This window comes from Labeo rohita, chromosome 22 (genome assembly GCF_022985175.1).
Source record: "Labeo rohita strain BAU-BD-2019 chromosome 22, IGBB_LRoh.1.0, whole genome shotgun sequence".
Lineage (NCBI taxonomy): Eukaryota > Metazoa > Chordata > Actinopteri > Cypriniformes > Cyprinidae > Labeo > Labeo rohita.
This window is the reverse complement of record NC_066890.1, coordinates 37,214,228-37,231,603: the sequence shown is the minus strand read 5'-3', so window position 1 is coordinate 37,231,603 and position 17,376 is coordinate 37,214,228. Positions and strand designations below refer to the sequence as shown.

Genomic DNA, 17,376 nt, shown 5'->3' with positions numbered 1-17,376 from the left:
CACAGCACATATGGAAACAATGGAGCCAACAGCTGTCACGGGGTGTGTTTGAACGGCCTGGGAGATGGAGGGCCTTAGGGGATGGGTGTGTGTGTGTGCACATTTGCCGCGTGCACAAACAAGTGGCCAAAATCAAACCCCACGATCTGTTGAGCATTGACATTGTGTGAGTGCAAGTGAGTCTTTGGGGAGAGAGCCCCCTGTTTAGTGAGAACAATGAATTGAATCGGAGGATAAGACAAAGCGGGGCAGGAGGCAAAATGTAGGCAATAAATTTCAATTGCGTGCTTTTCTTCCGCTCCGGGCAGTTACAGAGAGAAAGAGAGGTAGGGAGACGGATGAGAGAATAGGGAAAGCAATCTCTGCCCATCAACCATAAATCACTAACTAGCAAAAAAAAAAAAAAACCTTGGATATAACAACATTTTTCACTGAGCGCAAAGCAGAGATTAGGAATGCTAAGTCATGGAAAGAATTACATCTTCAAACCTTTTCCTCTCAAAAACATGACCACACACCTCGCCAGTTCCATTCGTTTGATCTTTGTTTTGAAGGACATGCTTCTCATTGACACTTGATGGCCAAAGCAAAACCTCTGTCCCGAAGCAATTCGCTAACCATCCCGCAAGCCTCCGCTCTGCTAGAGAGGCACGATACGTCTTTTATATGAGTTTCACACACACACACACACACGCAGCCTTCCACTGCTGATTAGAAAATGCATTATTCATTATAAATCTGCACACGAGTCACACGGACGTGGAAGAATAGAAAGAGATTGAAAGAGAGGGAGAGATAGGTAGAGGGTAGCATTTTGTCAATGTTTCCCTCTCGAGAGGATGGAAAAAGTGTGTAAATGTGTCAGGGAGCGTGTGTGCGTGTGGGTGTGGCTGCCCTTTGGGACGCGTTGACCCTCTAATTGACCCTGTCCTCATAGTCACCGGCCGACACGCAAGGATCCGGCGGGGCTAAACGCTTGCAGCACTCCTGCCTGCCAGTCAAATCCACGGGGGGGCTGACACTCTCCAGAGCGCACACACACACGCGCACGTATTAATATGCAGCGTGTGTGCGCGCGTGTGTACAGACCCCGTCCCTGGTGGCCGCCTGCTACGCCGTTCCACAGTGCAGCGGTCCGTCGAGATTTAGAGACCCGAGACTGCTATTACTCACCAGCTGACAGCACACACACAAATGCACACACACACAGACGGCAGAGCAGCTTGGAACGCCTTCAACAACCGCGGCACGACACGAATACAGCAGTATGGTGAGGCGGTGAATGCTGGCGGAGATATCAACACGGGGAATAACAATCCCAACTCTCACGGAAACCTCGAAGTCTTTGATTTCAACCAATGCCTGAGCGGTTAAACATGTTTGACCTTGTGCAAATAGAGTTTGTTTTGAATTGCAAAGAGGACAAACAACTGCTCCTTATTCGTGAAATTCTTGTGTTAGCCTCAAAAATGCATGAAAATCACAGTTGTTTCCTAACGGAGGACAGAATTAGAAATTATTACGTAAACACAAAAACGGTGGTAAATTGAACACAGCAGCATGCCAACAGGATTAATACTGGTGTAGATTCAAGCAAAAAGAATGTCTTCAAAATCTGCTAAATAAACTCGGTATTAAAAGTTGTGAAAATGTAGTTTATTTTAATTTGCGAAGTATTAAAACATGCATTTATTTGTACAATTCTAGTGTTTGCCTCAAAAATGTACGAAAATCAGATTTTCGGCATTTTTCACATTTTCTATGCAAATCACATAAACAAAGAAATTGTGGTAACTTGAACACACTAGTGAACCAAATACTACAGGATACTATCAGAGATTCAAACATTAAAAATAATCCTAATTGCACCTTAATATTTTGTTTCCAAGAAAATGCAGTTTATTTTGATGTTCAATGATAAAAACCCTGCTTTTTACTTATAAAATATAAAAAAATATTAAGTTTGCCTCAAAAATCTAATTTTTCAGTGATTTTTTTGGTTCAAATTGTCTACGTAAACAACATTAACTTGAAGACACCAGCTCACTGACGCACGAAATACTGCCATAGATTTGAATACTAGTTCAAATTTTCCAAAATAAACTCAGTGATAAAGGTTGTAGTTCTTGTGAAAATGTTAATTTTGCAGTTTTTTTTATTTGTAAAATTGGTGTTTGCCTCACAAATGTACGAAAATCACATTTTCAACATTTCTCACATTTTCTTTCCAAATGACATAAACAAAGAAACAGTGGTAACTTGAACACATTATAAATACTTGAAGAAATGTAAACATATTAACAGTAATCCAAAATTCACAAGAACCTCAATGTGAAAAGTTTTAGTTTCTATGCAAATGTGGTTTATTTTGATTTGCAAAGAGGCTAAATAACAGCTTTTTATTCACAGAATTCTCAGTTTGTTAAAGTTGTAAAATAGTTCAAATCACATTTTCAGTGTTTTTTTTAGATTTTCTATGTAAATGACGTAAAGCAATTGCGTTAACTTGAACACACCAGTGAACCGACACAATACTAACAGAGATTCAAACATAAAAAATAATCAAAAATTCACAAGAACCTCAAGTTTTTATGCAAATGCAAATTTCAATTTGCAATGATAAAAAAAACAGCTTTTTAATTATAAGAATATTGTATTTGCCTCCAAAATACACACAAAAAATATCTAATTTTCAGTGATTTTTTTTCACATTATCTATGCAAACGACATTAACTTGAACACACCAGTAAACTAACACAAGAAATACTCCCATAGATTCAAACATAAAGAATAATAATTGAAAAATCTACAAAACAAACTCAATTTAGTTCTTGTAGTTCTTGTGAAAATGTTAATTTTGATTTGGAAAGATGATAAAATCAGTTTTTTATTTATCAATTTTTTTGTGTTTGCCTCACAAATATATATAAATGATTTTCGACATTTCTCACTTTTTTTTTTTTTTTTTTTTTTTGCAAATGACATAAACAAAGAAACAGTGGTAACTTAAACACATGATAAATACTTGAAGAGACTCAAACATGATTAACAATAATCCAAAGTTCACAAGAACCTCAATGTGAATAGTTTTTGTTTCTATGCAAATGTAGGTTATTTTGATTTGCAAAGAGGCTAAAGAACAGCTTTTTACTCACAGAATCAGTTCGAAATCACATTTTCAATGTTTAGAAAAAAAAACGTAAAGAAAAACTTGAACACAACAGTAAACCGACACAATACTAACAGATTCAAATATTAAAAAATAATCCAAAACTTGCAAATCCTCAATGTTAATTTTTTTTTTTTTTTCGTTTTTATGCAAATGCAGTTAGCACAAAAAAAAAAACACAAAAAAAACAGTTTATTCCTCATAAAAATTTTGTGTTTGCTTCAAAAAAGTACAAACATCAGATTTTGGATTTTTTTTATTTTTTTCCATTTACATTTTATATGCAAACGACATTAACTTGAACACACCAGCAAGATGACACAATAAATACTGCCATAGATTAAAATAAAATAAAATTAAAAAATAATAATTCAAAATTTGCTAAACAAACTCAATACTAAAAGTTGTAGTTCTTGTAAAAATGTAGTTTATTTTGATTTGCTAAGATGAAAAAACAGTTTTTGTTGGTAAAATTATTGTGCTTGCCTCAAAAATGTACGACAATCACATTTTCGGAATTTCTCATATTTTCTGTGAAAATGACATAAATCTGGTAACTTAACACCAATAAATCTACACAATACTGACGAGGATTCAAACATTAAAAATACTCCTAAATTAAAAAATAAAATAAAATAAAATAAAATAAAAATTTGATATATATATAAAATTTATTTGTAAAAAAAAAATACTCATAAAATTCTTTCTTAAAAATTACAAAAATCACTTTTTTTCACATCTTCACATCTTTTTTTTTTTTTTTTTTTTTTTACATTTTCTGTGCAAATGACATAATCACAAAGTAATTTTGGAATTTTTTAAATGTGCAAGCCTACATGATAATTAACATAATGAATAACAATCTAGAACTTGTGGGGAAACTAAACATTAAAAATGTTCATTATTGTGCAAATATAGTTTATTTTGATTTGCGAATAGTATAAACAAGTCTTTATTTGTAAATTCCCATATACCTCAAAAATGTAAGATTTGCACATTTTCTGCATAAATTGCAAACACACATATATGCGCATGCGCATGAAGTAAGTTGAAAACAGTAGTATGTCACGAAGATAAATATGTAAAATACTTAAAATTAAAAAATTACAGAAACTGTGTTTCATGAGTGCTTCCTAATCTGTTCTTTGTATGGAAACATACTGTGATTTTTTTTTTTTTTTTTTTTGCATATTACAAAAGGACGATATGTATACACATGTTAAGAACATTGAATACTTGAGTACAGCAGTGTGGTGAGACAATGAATACTGGGCTCCATCCAGTACATTTATCCGCCTCAAAAATGTAAGAGAATCGCTGTTTGTTTGGCCGCAAACAACAGAATAAGAAAACCAGACGTTTTTATGCCGATTATACACACATGCACACGCGTCGAGACCGTGGTAAGCTCAGATGTTCCGTGAAAGCCCCTAGACAGAATTTTCCGATAAACAGCCACACGCTCGCAAGCATACGGCCGCGCTATGGGGGAAATAATGACATCATGGTCACGGCAGGTCTGCTGGCAGAGCGTAGGCGACTGTGGGCCGGGGAGAGGAAACGCCACTATGTGTGTGTGTGCATGTGTGTTTCCTGAAAAGGCTGGGAAACACTAGCGTCGGCTGGGGGAAAAACCTTTGAGGTTGTTCATCAAGCTGTTCATGGAATCCGCGTGTTTCACCAGCGGAGGCTTCCAGCCGAGAGAAAGGAAAGGAAGGATTGATGAGGTCCGAAAGACGATAGTAGGTGAGAGGACTGAAAAACTGACAGCGCAATAGCAAACGAATTTAAACTGTAGAGGGAAAAAAATCGAATGTGTGAAAAGTGTGACTTTTCCAAATGAACTTTCCACATGTTTTCAGTGGGATTTCAGGAATATTTGAGCTAAAAATGTGACTTGGTGTCCTGTGGTGCAAGTAAAGTCTGTGATGATGTGTTTTACATGAGTTGAGAAACACAACGTGACACATGTGACCTTGACTTTCGTCTCTTTCAGGTGAACACAAGCTACTGCTAGCGCTTACAACAGAGCCGGTGCTTGGTGAGGAAATGTGAACTGCCTTCAAAACCGAACTACGTAACTTGACAAGCGAACAATGACGTAATAGACTGTAACCTGCACTCAGATGTTGCGTTTTGAGTGGTTGCTGAAAATGACTTTGTCTTGGTTTCTGCCTGCAGTCCCCCCTTTCAACATAAAGATGAAAAAAGCTCCTTTCCGTTGTCTATTTTCCCAGAATTAGCCTGAAAGCGGATGGCACTTAATAGTCCATTCTGTATCAAAAGACATCTGCTTACTGGCCAATTTTACACTGCAGTGCTAGAAATCAAGGATGAGATGTAACCATTTGAATCATCTTTGGCCCGCAGACATTGACATTTTAGACAATCGATTAATACAACCAGACTTCAAGGAGCGTTTGGTCAGGTCTTACAGATCTCTGAACCAGAAACGACCTTCTGGTTCCCTCACGGACAAATGAAAAGGCCGGTCATGCTGAGATCAAACTTGAAGATTTGAAGTCTGTATTTATAAAACCGATAGTCGGATGAGGTTTGGATGAGTATGCATCTGAATACTGCCACTGTTTTTTTTTATTATTGTTATTCATTAATAACATTAATATTTTTATTAAAAAATGTATTTTAAAAATATAACAATCATTATTATTAATAATACAATTAATGCATTTATTTACTGATCTGCTGTTCAGTTGCTGTAGCAAATTTTTAATTATATATTGTTAATTATATATCATTATAACTAATCAGACACTTTAAGCTGTGAATGTGATTTGTAATTGTAAAATAACTCAAATGGCTTATTTAATAGAAAAAAACATTTGCTTTATACACAAAAAGGAAGTTTTTGATTGTTGTAATTGAAGCAAACTCATGGTTTTAACTCTTAAGGCATCGACATACACCACACAAGATTTTCTTTCCGGATACGGCAGGTCTGGGCTTTCACTCTTTGGTTTTCCCCAAACGATTCCAAAGTTTGACAGAGGAACTGTCAAAACAAAGTATGTTGTCTGCTGAAACCCATTTAGCTAAAGCATAGCATAAAGACTTGCCTGAGACCATTTCAAATAAATGTGTGTTTCTGCTTAAGCGGAGCGGCTGGGACTTCGAAATTTGTTTGCTCAAGTACCTTTGTTTACTCCAGGTTTTCTCTGGCAGAACATGCGTGCAGCGGCGGCACAAGAACGTGTTTATGTCTGTGTGTTTTCCTACTCGCGTTTACCAGCCAGACCAAAACTGCCTCATAAAACCACACATTCCCATCAGACTTACGAAGGAATATTCAGAGTGATTTTCTATGGACCATGTCTGCGGCGTGACGCTGATTACCACACACAGTAATTTCAATAAGTGTATTTACTCTAAAACAGTCAAAGTTATTCTATAACTGTTAATTGCAACTAGAAATGAAATTGAGAAAATAATGACTGTTTCCAAACAGGTTTACCACAAGAAACCATTTTAATAGATAGATAGATAGATACATATATACATAGATCGATAGATAGATAGATAAACAGATAGATAGATTATAATTCAAATTATACATTAATAATAAAATTAAATAAATTAAATAATAAAAATTGCCTAGTGGCAACAAATGGAATTGCTAAAATAATGACTGTTTTCAAACAGGTTTACCACAATAAAGCATTTTATTGTATCTTATTTATTAGATATATTATATTAGAATATTATTAGAATATATTAACATATTATATGACATAGATAGATAGATAGATAGATAGATAGATAGAAAAAAAAGCTAACAAATAGATCGAGAGAAATCCAAATTAATTTTGTTACGCGTGTTTATTATAGTAATATATAATAGTAATCTTCAAGGTTGCAGCAAAAATAAATAAATAAATAAATAAATACAAATTGCCTAGCTGCAGCAAATGGAATCGCTAAAACAATGACTGTTTTCAAACAGGTTTACCTCAAGAAAGCATTGTAATTTATCTTATTTATTAGATATATTATATTAGTATATTATTTGAATGTATTAACATATTATATGATAGATAGATAAATAGATAGATGAATAAAAAACTGAAATTGACTTTAAGTATGTGTATTATAGTAATCTGTAATAGTAATCGTCAAGGTGAAATAAATGCCTAGCGGCAACACATGGAATTGCTCAAATAATGATTGTTTCCAAACAAGTTTACCACAAGAAAGCATTTTAATTTATAAACTTTTTAAAATTGGATGTAAGATTACATCAGAACGTTTTTATAATATATTAACACATTATACTGAACATTTTAATTTAATAAAATTATTTAAAATATTATATACTATTCGTATGAATTAACCAATTATTAATATATTATTATAAATAAGAGGTTGTTATTATTATAATGTTATATATTTTAATATATAATATTATTATACATTTATTATATATCTATATTATTATTATTTAAATATACATTATTTAACGCATATATATTTCTTCAGCTGTTTTTTTTTTCGCCCACGACGTTTATACCTGAACGTACATAGTGTGTGTATTAAAAGGCGCCTGTCGTTATGCAAATACGTGTTACGTTATGCGTGCGCCTCTGTCTGTAGGGGAAGCGCGAGCGTTGATCAGCTGGGAACAAGCGTTTGTGTGTGTATTTGCGTGTCGGGCTCCCCGTGGCGCTGCCTGCCAGGCGCTGTCACCAGTCCGTGATTGACAGCTCTGATAAGCGGGGAGGCAGGCTGCAAATTCTGCCAGCGCACGTCACGCTCAACGTGCGTGTGTGTATGCGAGGCAGCCTGTGAACGCTGCCAATGTACGTCACACTTACCCTGTCGGCCTCGTATCAGTCTGAGAGGGAGAGAGAGAGAGAGGCAGTTAGCGGAATGAAAGACTGCCGCAAGCCGGAGAGGGAAGTAGAGCGCGGAAGAGGGGAGAGGGAGGGAGACAGACTGTCAGGCGAGAGCAAAGTCACTGGGCAACATCGGCCCGCTTCATGTGTATGTGTGTGTGTTCAAACAGCACAAATACACAAAAATGGACACTCACAGGTCAAACTATTGCAGGTTAGTTGTCATGAATTTCGAGTAAAACACATTTAAGGCCGATAACTACATTAGCGTTCACACCAAAGCACGATGTCGTTGTGTTTGTTAAAAGCGCGCGCATTTTTGTCGTTTGCCGCTTTATATGCTTCAGATACTTGATACTGTTTTTATCGGTCATCACCCCTAAAAATCGTTTTGAAAGTGATTCCAACGATATTATTCCACTTTGTCATTAGCTGTGGTGTGAACGAATAGGCTATTGATGTGATCGGGCCTTTGCAATCATACAGTTGCAATAGAAAGTTATATAGTCACATTTTTGCAGTCACACATTAGGCTGTATACATTGAATGTTTACATGTTGATAACTATCAAAAATCAGTTTATTATAAGAACCTGTTAAGAAAAGTAGGCTATTTTATGCTTTATGACATTTTCTTATTGCTGATTTCACATTCTTGACCATACTTTGTCAGAGCTTCATATGTGACGGTGTGCTCTTGCGAAAATGTCCCTACGCCATCAGTGTATTTGCAGCATGCTCTGACATGGTGTAAATTATGCAATATATACCATGTATGCAAAGATTGTGGAATTTTGTGTATGTTTTTTTATGTTAATTTAGAAAGTTCCCCAGAGGTCTTTTCAGTTGTAAAAATAGACTAAAGTTTCTTGGCAGTTTTAGTATTAAAACCATTATAAGATGGAAAAAGGGCTATTTTTTAAAACCATGTTTCATGAAGTGTGTTGTAAAAAAAAGACATCCATTAGCATGTTTCTGAAAGGACCGTAATAGATGATAATTTTTAAGCTTGAAAAAAAATGTAGGCTATTCTAGAGTTCACCTCAGAGTAGCTTAGTGCAGATGATGAAGATAACCTCAGATTTTACCTCAGAGTTTATTTAAGTGTTTACCTCAGAGGTACCTCATATTTTACTTTGAATTTTACTGCAGAATTTTGGAGTTTCTCAACTTTTATTTCTTATTTTACCCCTGAGTTCCCCTCAGAGAAGTTTAGTGCAGACTTAAGAGTTTACTTTTGATTTTACCACAAAAGCTCACTTCAGAATTGACCTGAAGGTTACCTCATATTTTATTTCATAATTTATTGTAGAATTTAGGCGTTTACCTCGCCTTTTAGTTTCTTATTTTACTCCTGAGTTCCCCTTAGAGAAGTGTAGTGCAGACACAGTTTACCTCAGAGTTACCTCATGTTTTACTTAATATTTTACTGCAGAATTGAGGTGTTTACATCAGCTTTTATTTTATATTTTATCCCTGAGCTCCCCCTTTTTTAGTATAGATATAAGAGTTTACTTCAGACTTTACCACACAGTTACCTCAGAGTTTACACAAACATTTAACTCAGTTACTTCAACTTTTACTGCAGAATTTAGAAGTTTACCTCAAGTTTTACTTCATATTTTACTGCAGAATTTAGAAGTTTACCTCAACTTTTACTTAATATTTTACACCTAAGTTCCCTTCAGAGAAGTTTAGTGCAGACTTAAGAGTTGTCTTCAGATTTTACCACACAGTTTACCTCAGAGTTTACACAAGCATTTACCTTAGAGTTTGCTTTATATTTTACCTCAACTTTTACTTCATATTTTACCCTCTGAGTTCCCCTCAAGAGAAATTTAGTGCAGACTTAAGAGTTGTCTTCAGATTTTACCACACAGTTTACCTCAGAGTTTACACAAGTGTTTACTTCAGAGTTGCCTCATATTTTTCTTCAGATTTTACCACAGAATTTGACTCCATTTACAACAGAGTTCTCCTCAACTTTTACTTCAGATTTTACCTCAAAGTTCACCTCAGAGAAGTTTAGTGCAGAAAGTTTGCTTCATATTTTAACTGACAGTTTACCTCAGAGGTTATCTCATATTTTACATCTGATTGTACCACAGTAAGAGATACCTTATACATTGCAGATGTTACCTCAAATTTTACCTCAAGACCTGAGATTTTACCTCAGTGTCTACACGGACAAGAGAATTGAAATTTGGTAAACTATTTTGGAATAATCAGCTGTGGATAAAGGTGTGTGCTAAATGAATAATTGTATAATCATCCCGCAGATAGACTTAGGAAGGGTCCATGCTGTAGGCTGGTCCAATGATATAAGACCTAGCAGCTATCGGTTACAGAGCGGCCTTGGCAATGTCATTCTGTTCTAGATGCCAGAGAATGTGCTGCCATCAACTCAGCCTTTGACACCATCAGGATGTTGCTCAATATCGACAAAACAGACAGAAAGTCGACCTCCGAGGAACTCAGCAAGGTCATTCACTGCCTGGAATCGGCCACAGTCCCAGGTATTGACAGCATCTTGCTGGAGCTGATTAAACGCTGTCAAAGTTTGTAATTTTACCTTCTACATGAGGTCATCGCTTCGTGCCGCTTGTCGGAAAGCTTTAACTCATGCGCTTTGTGAGTAAGGATGAGTAATGTCTCCTGATCTCCGTCATCTTGGGATCATCATCTCAATTCCTTTAGTCTGAGAGGCAAAATGGGAAGGATTTTAAAGGATATGGCTGGTTTTCATTTTGATGGATTTATATTGCATCTCAAAGGCCCGTATGTAAATACAGTTGATGGGCAGTAGTTTTTTAGTGGTTTTATTCGTTTTTGTTTGTCTTGCACCTTCCATGCTAAATCTGAAACTTTGGATCACTGTGTGTAGACCTTCAGTTCAGTGATTATTTTGATAATATGCTAGTGGTTGTGATTTCATACATGTAACTATAACCACAAAAGGGTGAAAATCCCTTCAGATGACAATGACTGTACAAGTTTCATTTAAAATAAGAGGAGCGGCTGCATATTCATAACAAGAGCTCATGATTCGCCAGTGCTGGAGGCCTTTCTGACAGTTTCTAATGCTTGATGGAAGATGAGTAGAAGACCTGGTAACCGAATCTCAATAATTAAGATTTACTGGTGGAAATGTGGCCTCTCTGTAGATAAGAAAGTGCGAGTTACATACAACTCCGCTGAACCACCTGTGTGTTCGTACACACACACATAGTATAGAAAGATTAAAAACTGCATCTGTGTGTAACTGTATAATTTCCTACCCACTTATTACATTAGGCCTACTGCTGTGTAATGTTTTACAGGAATCCACAATTAAATACTGTAAACAGTTTAAAGTAAACTTTATTATCCTGATAATAGAAAAAAAAGTGGAGCAAAAAAGGTGGCATGTGTAATTTTGTTATTATTATATTATACTCCTAATCATTTGTAGGTTGATTCCGTGAAAAGTGGCTCTGTGGGACTATTAAAACTTTTTTGTGTAACCCGACAAGCAACATCAGCTCAACTGATGGTGTGTGTTTGGGGCACGGCTGTCAGTTTTTTCAATGCTATCTCAATTTGTACATATTTTACAAGGTGGAGAATTCATACAACCTCACTCATATGTTTATGTATGATTTGTGTAGACCCCAGTGATGGGTAGGTTTAGGATGAGGTAGTTCATAAAATTCAAAGGAATTGTGGAACTCATAAAATATGTGTGATTTAGCAAAAATCACATGAATTTGTACAACCCCACATGATTTGTCTTGACCCCAGTGATAGGTAGGTTTAGGGGCAGGGTTAGGGGTAGGTAGTTCATACATTTAAAATGAATGGGGGTACTGGTAAAATACTTACGATTTAGCAAAAATCTTACGAAATTGTACAGCCTCACATGGTTTGTCTAGACCCCAGTGATGGGTAGGTTTAGGGCTAGGAAGTTTGTACGAATGCAAACAAATTGGGGAACTCGTAAAATACATATGATTTAGCAAAAATCGTAAGAATTCATACAACTTCACTCGATTTGTCTAGACCCTAGTGATGGGTAGGCTTAGGGGTGAGGTTGGGGTAGTAAGTTCGAACGAATTCATACAAATTGGGGAACTCGTAAAATACGTATGATTTAGCAAAAAAAAATACAGATTCGTACAACCCCACTCGATTTGTCTGGACCCCAGTGATGGGTAGGTTTAGGGGTGGAGTTAGGGCTAGAAAGTTTGTACGAATTCATACGAATTGGGAAACTCGTAAAATTCGTAAGATTTAGCAAAACTTGTACGAATTTGTACAACCTCACTTGATTTGTCTAGACCCCAGTGATGGGTAGGTTTAGGCCAGAGTTAGGGGTAGGTAGTTCATACAAATTCATATGAATTGTGGATCTCATAAAATACGTATGATTTAAAGGGGTCATCGGATGCTAAGTTCACTTTTTTATGTTGTTTGAACATTAATGTGTATTGGCAGTGTATGTACAAATCTACCCTATAATGATAAAAATCCATGCAGTGGTTTTTAAATCTGTAAAAATAATATCCCCTTTTTCAAATCGAGCCGTTCTCAGATGCCTTTTTCAAAACAGAGGCCGCTCCCACCATAGTAGATTGACATGAACTCTTACCTTAGACCAGATGTCACAGTCCAGTAACTTTCCATGTTTTGATGCCAGAGCAGGGATGTAAGTTAGACAAGAATATCTCTGATTGAGCAATTGAGGTGTTGTATTGCTGGATGTAATAATGAACATAGTGGTCATCATTTACTCCCCACATCTGAGCCGCTGAAGATGCAGTGGATTACGTTTGTTTGTGAATGGAATGCGCCTCCCGATCTACATATATCCGTCTATGTTCGCGCGAATCATTCATGATCCAGCTTCAACTACAGCAGAAGTGAGTATAAGCGTTTTTTTATGAATCTTTGTGATCGCCTTTCCTTATAACGTGGTAGTTAGGAAGTTTAGCGGCTAAATGCGGCTAATGTAAACAAGACCGTCTTTCCACAGAGAGAAGAGAGGGGCGGGGTGAGCAGAGCTCATTTGCATTTAAAGGAACAACCCCTTAGAATGAGATGATTTTTGCAGAGCTGATTTTGGCAAGGTAAAAAGGGTGTTGTTTTACAAAACCATTGAGAATTTTTAATCAAAGAATATTAGAGACTTTTCATTAAGACCCTGAAGAATCATATCAACTTGTGGAAAATGGGCATCCGATGACCCCTCTAACAAAAATCGTTTGTCTAGATCGTTGTTGTTGTCTCTATTTGTCTAGACCCCAGGTATGGATAGGCTTAGGGGCAGGGTTGGGGCTAGGAAGTTCAAACGAATTCATATGAATTGGAGAACTCGTCAAATACATAAGATGTAGCAAAAAAAAAACAAAAAAAAAAAACAACAACAACAAAAAAACATACAGATACGTACAACCCCACTTGATTTGTCTGGACCCCGGTGATAGGTAGGTTTAGGGGTGGAGTTAGGGCTAGGAAGTTTGTACAAATTTATAAGAATTGGGGAACTTGTAAAATACGTACCATTTAGCAAAAATTGTACAAAATTGTACAACCTCACATGGTTTGTCTAGACCCCAGTGATGGGTAGGTTTAGGGGTGGGGTTAGGGCTAGGAAGTTTGTACGAATGCAAACAAATCGGGGAACTCATAAAATACATATGACGTATGAAATGCGTACAACCCCACTTGATTTGTCTGGACCCCAGTGATAGGTGGGTTTAGGGGTGGGGTTAGGGCTAGGAAGTTTGTACAAATTCATACGGGAATTTTGGGGAACTCATAAAATACGTTCGATTTAGCAAAAATTTTCTCAAATAATTTATCTAGACCCCAGTGATGGGTAGGTTCTGGGGCAGATTTAGAGGTAGGTAGTTCATACGAATTTATATGAATTAAGGAACTCATAAAATATGTACGATTTAGTAAAAATCGTATGAATTTATATGACCCCACTCAATTTGTCTAGACCAGACCTGGGGAAACTCGGTCCTGGAGGGCCGGTGTCCCCGCAGAATTTAGCTCCAACACTGATTAAACACACCTGAACAAGCTAATCAGTGTCTTCAGGTTTACTAGAAAGCTACAAACTGGTGAGTTTTATCAGGGTTGGAGCTAAACTCTGCAGGGACACCGGCCCTCCAGGCCTGGTCTAGACCCTAGTGATGGGTAGGTTTAGGGCTAGGAAGTTAGTACAAATTGGGGAACTCGTACAAACTGAGTGAAGTCGTACAAATTTGCATGAATTAGCCACCTAGTAAAATATGTTTGAATTACCATGAGAATGGGAGTGAATTGGATTTCAAAAAGGACAAATACGAATTGAGGAACTTGCAAAATACATACGATTTAGCAAAAAAAAAAATGTTGTATGATTAGTCACCTCGTAAAATATGTATGAATTGCCATGATAATGTTTTTTATGTTTCTATTTATTACTTTTTCTTTTTCTTTTTTTTGACCAATGACAGTGAATTGGATTTGCAAAAGCACAAACAGTGTGTATTGGATCTTCATGTCTGAAATTCTCACGCAGCAAAAAGTTGAACTTTCTTGACCCTTGGTCCCATTAGTGTCATCATAACATTGCCTTTTCCCATTATGTATATTATATATTTCATAATATTTTTGGCTACTTTTGTATAATATTTATTATATTTTCTACCCATTACAATAAAAATCGTAAATAGCTGTAAAACATGCTATTTCTACGTGATTTGTCCCATAAAACTACTTGTATTGGTGTAAACGAGCAATCAAATTGATTAAATCATATTCAATGATACTTTTAATTATTTACAAAACATTTTACAGTGTAATCTATTATTAGCCATTGCTTAAATTAATAAATTAAAGTGATATAATTGTGATATTCTAAGGCTATTTATTTTGATTTTACATAATAGTAATTTTAAAATATGGTTTCCCTTGTAAACGTTTCTAAGCGTAATATTACCTGAATATTCCTCATATTTGATTTTTGGGAGCAGATTACACATACAACTCTGCATGCAACGCAATTATCATGGAATAATGTCAAACATTACAATCCACCACTGCGCAGATGACAAAAGTTATTTTTATGAAGTTAAGATATGAATTATTAGTTGAGGTTGCGTCATATTTCTTTCTCTGTGCGTCCTCTGCTGTGTTTACTCGTACGCCAACTAACGACCCCACAACCGCGAAAACAAACAGCAGTAAGATGGCCGACTCCCGCGCGCGGCAGGAATATCTGACATTCGTTTGTTCCGTCGCCGTCGCTCCGAGCGACAGAGGCCAATTACTGCAGCAGCCGCGTGACCTTTAGCATGCAGATGAGCCGCGCGGCGCACCCGCTTATGTGTGTGCGTGTGGCCGGTAAACATTAACGGGAACGGAAGAGCGGAGCCATAATGACGCGCGGATCGTTAGAGGCTCGTTAGGGAGCACGAGACGGAGGATATTAAAGAGCAGTTAAGAGCGAAACGCAGACACGCACATACACACCTTTTTACAGGACTCGCGCACACACACACACACACTTCACCTGTCTAACGCACTCACGCAAACGTATAATGCATGCATTTACACTTGTCTAACTCCGACCTAAACACGTGTCAGTAATGCAAAGAAATAGACGCATTTGATCAATCTAACAGACATACACACATTTCTAAACTACCAAAACACACATAATGTATCTAACTCACACACATTTATGGATATAAACACTAAAACTGTCTGACACATAAACACATTCATCCTACCTGTCTAACACGCACCTCACAATTCACCTGTCCAACATACACAGACAAACGCTTTACCTGTCTAACTCACACATATACCCACAATTCACCTGTCCAACATGCGCGCACACACACGCTCTTAGAGCGTCGCAAGTTCTATGTGTGTGAGCGCTGCGCTGCCGGGGTCTTTCAGCACGCTGGCATTAGTATTCACAGACAGCGCTTCCCTTCAGTGCCTGAATTAATTTTCCAGCGTGCGTATGTGTGTGTGTGTGTGTATCGCATCACAGAGAGCGCGAGACCGCGGCAGAGCGAGCGAGAGACAGTATGTGGTGATCTCCCTGAGTCTCCAGCCTCTTTTCCTGTTATTTTATTGCGATTTAAATACTTCACTTGTCTAATGCATGTAATCTGACTAATCAGTGCAGGAAATTGCCCACAGTCTGTTTCTAAAGAGGAAAGCGTTCTGTGCCGAACCCACCACAGAGAGAGAGACAGGCTTCCGACGGAAAGCAGCGTGCGCGAAGAACGAAGATTGAGCGTGTGTGTGTGTGCGCGCATGTGGTATTTGTATTCCTTCCACGTTCTCCGCAGCACACCGGATAATTCCGCTTTTTCCTCTTATTTTGATATATGCAGCTCCTGAGTCAGCGTGCGCCTGCGAGGACGTGCTTTTATTGCGCGCTCGCTCTCTCTCGCTTGTCTGTCGGATGAATAATATGCCGTCCAGGGGGCCCTTGTGCCGTACGGACGGGAGCGAGAGAGATTGCCGGTTCGTCGTTTTCCCTGTGCGCTGTTTTTTTTCTTTGCACGCGCATGTGTGCCTGCATTTGATTGAAGACCTCCGGCGTATCCGCACACCACCGGCTAATTAATTGATCGATTCAGCACGTGCAGAGGGCCTGGCGTCTCGTTCGACGTGCGAGACGCTCGTGCTAATTGAGATTCCGTGTTCGTGCACGCTAAACATTTGGAAAGGTCTCTCTCTCTTGTTTATCCCGTAAACAAATGCAAAACGTTCCTCCTTGTTGCGCTACAAACTAATGAAGTCACGCAAATGCTCTTTTAAAAACGTTCTTTCGGGGAAAGGAAGTGCTTTCTTCTTCTACTTTCCCCGCGTCTTTCTCTCTCTTCCAGGCGGTTTCCCGCTGGGATGTTTTTGAGAGAGGCAGAGCCGGTAATTTCAGCATGCCAGACAATGCGATCCGCAGGCGTTTCGTTCCCCCGACACGCGGATTCGGTTCTCTCTTCCTCTTCTTTCTCCCCACCGTTCCTGTCCATCCTCCTTCCTGCGTATCCCCCCCGCTGCTTCTCTTCTCTCTCCGTCTAGGATGAAAGCTCGGAATCACAAAAGTGTTTATGCCGCGTACGGAACACCTGGCCTCAGATCTGCGTTTAAAGTCGCAAAGTGTCGTTCCCACATCACACGGCTGAGATTATCAGTCGGCGTGTGTGTGTATTCGGCATGCACGAGTGAGCGGCCTGTCAGAGACAAGCCCCACGTTGCAAGAAACACAAACCATTTGTATGACCCCTTCACCTCTGAATACCGCCTCTGAGAACTGCACGCACACACATACGTGCACATGCCCCTGGGGAGAAGGTGCGTTCATTAA

At 37.8% G+C, this 17,376-nt stretch overlaps 1 long non-coding RNA gene across 3 annotated transcripts in view; it reads left to right on the top strand.

The window, feature by feature from the left end:
• Nucleotides 1–8,036: 8,036 nt before the first annotated feature.
• The window catches only part of LOC127153848 (uncharacterized), a 54,855-nt gene continuing 45,515 nt past the window's right edge, over nucleotides 8,037–17,376 (top strand). For all 3 annotated transcript variants that reach the window (XR_007825347.1, XR_007825345.1, XR_007825346.1), the window contains exon 1: nucleotides 8,037–8,233. This is a non-coding gene — a long non-coding RNA (uncharacterized LOC127153848). The remainder of the gene's footprint in view (nucleotides 8,234–17,376) is intronic.